Genomic DNA, 8158 nt, shown 5'->3' with positions numbered 1-8158 from the left:
CCGTCATCCACAAATGTTCTTTAAGTCAGCTTTGTGATAGTAGTAGTATTAATAATCCCACAAACTATATTAAGTGTCTATTATATTTAGATATTATGCTAGACTCTTTAACATCATTTCTCATTCCTAGGACACCTGAGAGGTTGCACAGGCCTGTGTCGCTAAGAGACAGAGGAGCGGGGATCCAAACAGATCCTGGGGCCTTGGAGGGGGCCCTCCTGTCATGCTCCATGCCTCCACACTGTTTGTGCTCCGTCTGTGCTGAGTTTCCAAGGAATGACAGGGCCTCTGACTTTGGCAGTCAGGGCAAAGCTATAAAATGAGCTGCAAACCCTGCAGCACTGGGTGGGGAGAGTGTTCAGATTACAGCCTTACTTATTCATTGCTGCAATAGCCGTGTTCTCTCTGATCTTTCTCCCCAGGTCTCTTTGGTTGGGCAAACAAAATACTCGTGGGCAGAATATAATGAAGCCCTGAGACCATCCAGAGGACCAAGTCCGTGGCATTTCAAACACCAAAAAGATGAGAAAGTTAACATAAAGTATGCAGCACGTTGGGCGTTCCCTTTGTGTGCCATCCAAGTGTTAATGGATCCACATTATAACTATTCTTACTATTACCGGATAGTTTGTAAAAATAACTGTAACCCTCAGTCAGCACTGAAGGTCATTAGCAGGGGCTGTTGGGGGGATTAACAGCAGTGGCAGTGAACACTTACTGAGCGCTCGCTCTGTGCCTGGCTGCCCACGAAGTGCTGAGTCGTCCTTCTCTCGTGACAGGTGTTCTAACCCAGGGAGGGCGCGACATGCTATTTCCTTCTCTCAGATGAGGATGCTCATGTTCAGGCTGGTTCTGTGGCTTGTCTCAAAGATGGTTAAATTCTGGGTTGTTTGCTCTCCCTTGTAGCCACAATTCTATCTTGGGGCTGTTTGTACACAGTTCCCATTCTTCTCTGACTAAACGTCCGGTGGTAACCTTTGTGCCACAGGCTTAACACTGCCACCACCATGATGCAGAAAGTGCCAGATGGAGGCCAGGAGGCGGGGCTCTGGGGGGTGGGGGGCCCTCCTGGGAGGCAGGACACCACCACCACTCCCTAAGCCACAGAGGAGACCCACAGAAAATCCTTAAAGAAGGACTTGGCTTTCCCAGAAGGGGAGGAGGCCAAATCTTAGGAAGCATAGCTCCCTGGTGACGGAAAGTATATACTTTACAAGGCATTGTTATGGATGTTAAATCATTAAGTTCTCACAACTACCCTGCGAGGAGGGTACAGTGATCATCACTGTTTTATAAGTGGGAACTTGAAGATGTGAGGACAGTTGTTAGAAGTTCCTCAGGCAGAAGGGGACAGGAGCAGGACCCAAGCTTTGGCATCTTTGCTTCTTTTTTTTCATTAATATCTTACTTTTTTTTAGCTCTTAATTTAAAATGGAAATACATGTAATAAAAGCTCGAACGTGTTAGGAAAAAAAAGGAACAACTATACATAAGCAAAGAGAAAAGAATGTAAAACCATCTAAATGACCCATTCCAAGACAACCTCTATTAACGTTTTGGTCTATTTCCTTCCAGACATGTTTTTTTCAAAGTATATACACACATACATAATTTTAAGATAAATATCATACATATTAGCTCATGGCCCAATTTTTATTTCCTCCGCAATGTATTATGTATGTGTTTCCATGTTAGCATGTATGAAGTTGTATATATAACCACGTTTCATGGCCCATTCTATCCCACTGTTCCGATCTCCTCAAGTTCAATAAGCAGCCCTACTCTTCCAGTTTGCGTCCTCTCCAAGAACATTCAGGGAGTGATGGGCAAAATAAAACAAAAACAAAATAAAAAGCAAAACTTTTCCTTCCCAACAGTCTTAGGAGGGACCCTAAATCACCCTCCTCCCCCTGCCCCAAATCCCACTTGAACACAAGACAGCCTAGAGCGTAGGGTGGCTCCAAGCTGGAATGTACTATGAATTCAGAGAAGCATCGTAAACTCAATCCAAGCCCAGAAATCACAAAGGGTTTCCTATTGCCTTCTTTGAGACAGGGTTTCGTATTTGGTAAGACAAAGAAAAGGCTAGCATTACTGTATTCTGACCACTCTGATAAGGGTGAGGTCTGCAATCTTAATTAGTGCCCCCAAGCCTTTGTAGTAGGCAAGGAGAGAATCCCACCTGCTGACTCGGACTCTCCTTCGAAGAGAAAATGCACCCGGCCATTGATGGAAGACCTTTCCCAAGCTCTCCCATTACCTGGCATTGTCACTGTTATAACTAGATAACTCATTCTGTGTGCACATCCAGACCCCGCTTGCTGCCCCAGGATAACATTTGTCATTAGAATACAAAATGCTTACTTTGGAGGTTTGTCATCCTCTGCCAGATCAGATGACATTTTCTCTTCAAAAAAGAGAAAAAGAAAGAAAATAAGAAACAGAAAATATAGAAGTGGGGCGAAGAAATCAGCAGGGTTAAGTATGTATGAGGAGTATTACAGGTAAATGAATGAGCCATGGATTCTGGCTGAGTGCTGTGTTGCAGCTTCCATTTCTAGGCAACACATTCATTTATCCCCATCCTTCTTTGCTTGTGTGAGAGAGAATTTCCAAGTGAAGTACCCTTCTACACCTTGAATCCATGCCAACAATCAAAGGTATACAACAGAACTGCTGAAAGCAAGAGAAGGGCTGATGGAATCTTAATAGCTCTGGGAACTCACTCACTCCTTCTTCTCCTTGGAGCCCTATTAATAGTACAGCTGGTAACATCAAATGATTTTGATTCCCTGTTCCACAACTGCTATTTTGGCTCCTTTGGCATCTTCAAACTATATTTCCCATGGTAATTATTACATTTCCTTTATTTCCAATGTCAGTTTATTTTCAAAGGAAAAAAATCACACAACACAGCTAAAGAAGCCAAAATAGAACAATTTGTTATATTAAGCAAATATTTATTTGCATAATTGTGACTCCCATTTTCTATATTAGCATAGCAGCAAAACCAACAGCGTTAGATTCGGAAGGGACATAGTGTGCAAGACCTTATGCCTCATCGGGGAACAGCCAGGGGGGGAAATAGCAACCTATGTCTCCTCCAAGGCCAATGTCCCATTGCCAGGGAGGACTTACCCCTGCTCTACCACTCCCTCTCACCTCATTCCTTCAGGGAAAAATTTTAACACATTTTACAGATGAAATTTTATCCTGACATTACATTTAAGAGAAAAATTTGGTATAAGGTTAAAAATGAACTGGAAACCAGAATGCAAGAACTTTTTGCTGTTCTGAAAAATGGGTCTCCAAAAAGAGTCTCCATTTAATCTAAGAGAGGTCAACTATCAACCCTAATAATTCTTGAAAAAAAGCAGGTAAATCCAAAGAATTCTGCATTTGTTTGGAGGAACTCTTGTTATCTTATTGTCTGTGCCTTGCTACCACACAGAATTATGCAGGATGTATATCTCTGTCCTAGGTCCCTTGAAATGGGAGTTTATGATAAGACCGTCTCAGAGCATAAAGTCCAAAGGTATGTATATTAATTTATATGAGGTTGAATAACCTTTATAGTTAAAACTTATAAAGCATTTTTTGCATGTTAAGTCAATGTGCTGCAATAGATAAGAATACTAGAAGGAATGACTTTGTTTTTATATAGGAAAAAATATTCATTTTATGGTAGTGAGCACCATGGTAGTGAGCACATGAAAAACATTTTATGGTAGTAAGCACATGAAAAACCATACTCCCTAAACTGAGAAGTGGTGTTTTCTCAATTATAGAATCTCTACTCTTCTGATCTAGGTTCCTGGTCACTTATGGAAAAATAACTAATATCAGAGGTAACCCTGAGATTCGGTTTTTCATGATATTCAAGCACACGGCTATGTAATTTGAAGAGCTTCATTGTTTATGACACAGGCCAAGCAGTCAGATCTGGGGGAGGGGGGCGTCCCAGCCCTGCCACTTACAGCTGTGTGGCTTTGGGCATGTCACCTGACCTCTGGAAGCATCACTTCCCTCACCTGTAAACGAGAGAACAGGAAAATGTCCATCACCCAGGGTTACTGGGACCATTAAAGAGATAAAATATATGAAGTGCTTAGCAAGGTTCCTGGCACATAGTAAGTATTCAGCAGCAGTATTCATTGTTAATGTGCGCGCTAAATTGCAAAAAAGACTTCCTTCTCAGTTCAGTGTTTGGGAAGGGCACGTCATAAATGAGAAATCTAGGGACCGGGTTGGGGAAGGGAGGTGCTGGAGAAGAGATGGGAGGGGGCTGGCGATGCAGAAATCCATTTTAATTGCAATTTGAAACTAGAATCTTGACCTGCGAAAGTGGCAGCATCATCTTTTGTCATCAGAGCCTCCATTAGTCAAAAGTGGGACTTGAAAGTAACGTAGTTTCTTTCAAATTATCCGCTAGCATACCATGGGGATCTTTTTCTCCTCCTCTAGAATCTTCTGCTAATGTTACGGACTTTATGGTTCCCATAATGCACATGTACAGTATCTATTTCATTTAATTTGCTATTAACACTTACAGTTTCACTTACTTCAACACAGCTGGATAAAAAGAATTGAAATCAACCATCTATGGTGGAATTGGAATGTAGCTATTAGCAGTTTTATTTGCAAACCTACCCTCCTCTCACCTATCTTGGGTCATGGCACAAATTCCATTCAAAAAACAATTGTTAAATGCAGATTTATGTCAAGTACAGTCACTATGGTTTCCTCAGTATACCTAATTCTTACCAGCTTTGCAGCACCCCAGTGTCACCCAAGGGTGGAAGGGACTTTTGTAAAAAACAAACCAAGTAAACAACAATTTTTAAAAATCTCCACCTCTGTAAGTAAAGATGTAAACTTTACTTTTTCTTAACTTGAATAAGTGAAATATTTGGCAACTTCTTCTAGTGTTGGGTTTTATGGTGCTGGAACTTGCTATTGTAATCAGAGTGTTTTTGAAGAATGGTATCTATATATGTAAGTTCATTCAAGCTGCCGAAAGGCATCTACCTAAGCTAGCTTAAACAAGGGAGAGTGACCTATTTCTCGGTCTTACATGGACTGGAAATGGAAAACCATCCATTTGCAAGGCATCTATGCTTACCATGTTTCTCCTTCTGGAAACATGTCATCTTATACCTTTTTTTTTCTATGCAATTGATCAAACTTTCCGTTTTTCTGGGCAGATTGGCTTTCTCTGCTAATCCTCTGGTTTGCAACTGGCTGAAAAAGGCCATCCCATTCCAATCTGAATGTGACCTTTTAATTCAGGGACCTGCCATTGTCTGATCTCAGGCAATGGGCCTCTCAGTTCAGATTTTCAAGAGAAAGAGAGAATTAGATTAGTCATTGCCTAATCCATGGACTGGCTCCCTTGGGTCATAAGTCTACCCTGATGTAACCAGCTGTAATCGGGGAGAGGTAACATGGTACAAACCTGGTGGCCTAGACTCAGCACTCACAGATATGTCATAATGAAGCCACTGAATCAAATCTCTTGCTTCCTCGCTTAGTAGAAGAAATACCCAATGGCAGTAAGAACTTGTGATGGGACTCTTCATACTACTTTTCAAAATTAAAACCCAAATAACCCAATGCTTCTTCAGAAGGCTTGTGTTTCAAATGCATTTAAAATTCTCCCATTCTTCCCATTCTTTCTAAATTAAATTTCTTTAAACAGGTACCTTCTATTGGTGTGTACACACATAGTGAAATTATACCAATAGTCATATGAAGAAAATTGTTTTCTTACACATGCCTGGAAATTTTCATTTAAATCCAGTTTTATTTTACACACCCTAAAATTTTGGAGAAGCTAATGAACATACAGCTTATATAACTTCAACCACTCATGCTCAATAAAAATTGCCAACGCACACAATATCCCATTGTTCAGCATTAATTCTGAAAACTGTTCCAGAAATAATATTGTCAGGACTCTCCCTCTGAGATGGGGCCAAAAAAGTCTTATACACCTTTCAATGTATAGCTAACTGCCTAGGGCTATATCAAGCTCATTGTTTATTCAGACAAAGCCTTTCACTTCCATAACTTTCTCTTTCCCTGTGCAGGAGGGAAAAACTGGGGGTGAGGGGTGGGGGTAGGATGGGGTGGGACACAAGGCTCGTTTTGAAATGTATGAGAGTTGGATACTCCCAAAATTCCAGCAAGATTACACACACACACAAATCTCATCTGGTAAATATTACATTCTGTTTTTGTCTTTGCTTTAGTTCTTACACAACTTGACAGTTTGTGGTATTGTGCCACATTTCAGAGCTAAGGTTTACAAACATCTGGCTCATGGGCAGCATTCCATTCCCCAAGGGCCCCCAGTGTCTCTGGGATAAAGTGTTTGCAACATACCAACTGAGGTGGAAAACAAGAGTTTTCCTAGAGAACAATGAGGGTAAGCAAGACATTTTGCTTCACAAGATTCCTCTCCAGGAGGCCGGACCTGGGAAATTTAACTCACTTGCTGCCACCAGATGAACTGTGGAGAGCTAGAAATCCTTGGCCAGTTAATCTACTGAGCGGTCAGTTAAGTGGATCTCTTTAAGTCCTTAGAGATATGAAACTTACTCAACAAAGTGTCAGAACAATGAAGTAATGCAAATTCTTCAGTCATTTTAAAGGAGTATTTAAATCCCCATCCCACCTTGGATTATCTAGGGTGGGATTATTTCTGTATATCCATCTAGGAATAAGAAAATATTTTTTCTTATAGTTTTCATGGAACAAGGGGTAACAAGATCATACATTTTAGTTAAGGCACATGGATTAATGTCTGGCACTTTGTAAGAACTACTTAAATTTTTCCCTTCATCATTGTTAGCACTTCTATGTTAGGCATCAATGTATACAGAGGAAAGTTATTTTTAAGTGCTCAGATTTTTGGTGTTTAATCTTGATAATCATTTACATGCCATCTCTTTCTGTCTTTTGGTTATCTTTTCTTCCTTCCTGTTTAAATGCTCTAATAGGATATCAGTATATTGTTCAAGGGAAGAAATTCTAGTGTTACTGTAATTTTTTTTAATGAAAATGTTAACACTGAAGACTATTGATTTGGAGTGCTTACTAACAACTCTAGTTCCTAAGAAACAAACACCAAGTTTTCTAGATCATATTAAGATACCCCAAAAGCACTGTCCTCTTTCCCTGGAGGGAATTACCTCATCAAGTCTCCAGAACATGTGCAGTTATTAAACCTGGGTTGGGGGGAGCTCCATAGATTCTTAGTAGGGTTCAAAGTCCCTCCAACTTTGTGCAAATTCATGTGTATGCATGGGCATACATTTTCCTAGGAAGAGGGCCAATAGTGTGCATCAGATCAGATCACAAAACAAAAGGTTAGTGACTAGTTGTATTTGGGGAATGAAGATAGACTAAGGAAGAGTTCTGTGCAGAATTATGAAGGAAGCAAAGTCTCTCTCCTGTAGGCATGCCCTTTCTTCACCTCAATACTGGCCTTTAGCCTCCAGACACCAAGTACCCAGATGCAATCTTTCCCCACTTTCCTAGGAAGTCTTCATCTTGAGTCCTAATTCACTCTGAAAATGTACATAACAGAAAATGTCTCTAAAAGGTTTCTTTTTGGAGACTGAAGTCTTCAGCTGATGGAAAAAACCAGGGAACCAGAGTCTCAGAACTCATCAGCTGGTGAATGCTTCAGGCTTGTGTAGTTTCTGTTTACAACCCCCGCCTGTCCCAGAGTCACTAGAGAGATATGCAAATCGTCTTCCTCGAGGCAAATGTGGGAAGTGATTCCACTGGGATCATAGAGCCTTCAGTTAAATCAACCACAAATAGCTCTTTAGCTTCAGCTCTGTGTAACATCATACTGGTGGCCATGGGGGGAGAAGAAGGCAGCTCTGGACACAAAGAATCTGTCACTTTTGATGAAACAGTATGAGTTGGTATCTCCAAACAGTAAGAAAGGCATATATGGTTATCGAACACTTACTGGTGCCAAGCATGGTGCCAGATATACTGATGGTGTAGAGTAAGGAGTCAGGAACCTGGGAAAAGTCGCATTCTACCACTTGATTAAAGAGGAGCCTTGGACATATTACATAACAACCCAGAATCTTAGAGTCCTCATTTATAAAATTAACATGATTATAGTATTTTTTTCATA

Source organism: Phoca vitulina, unplaced genomic scaffold (assembly GCF_004348235.1).
Source record: "Phoca vitulina isolate PV1807 unplaced genomic scaffold, GSC_HSeal_1.0 scaffold6, whole genome shotgun sequence".
Classification (NCBI taxonomy): Eukaryota; Metazoa; Chordata; class Mammalia; order Carnivora; family Phocidae; genus Phoca; species Phoca vitulina.
The sequence above is the reverse complement of the archived record's forward strand: the minus strand, read 5'-3'. Positions refer to the sequence as shown.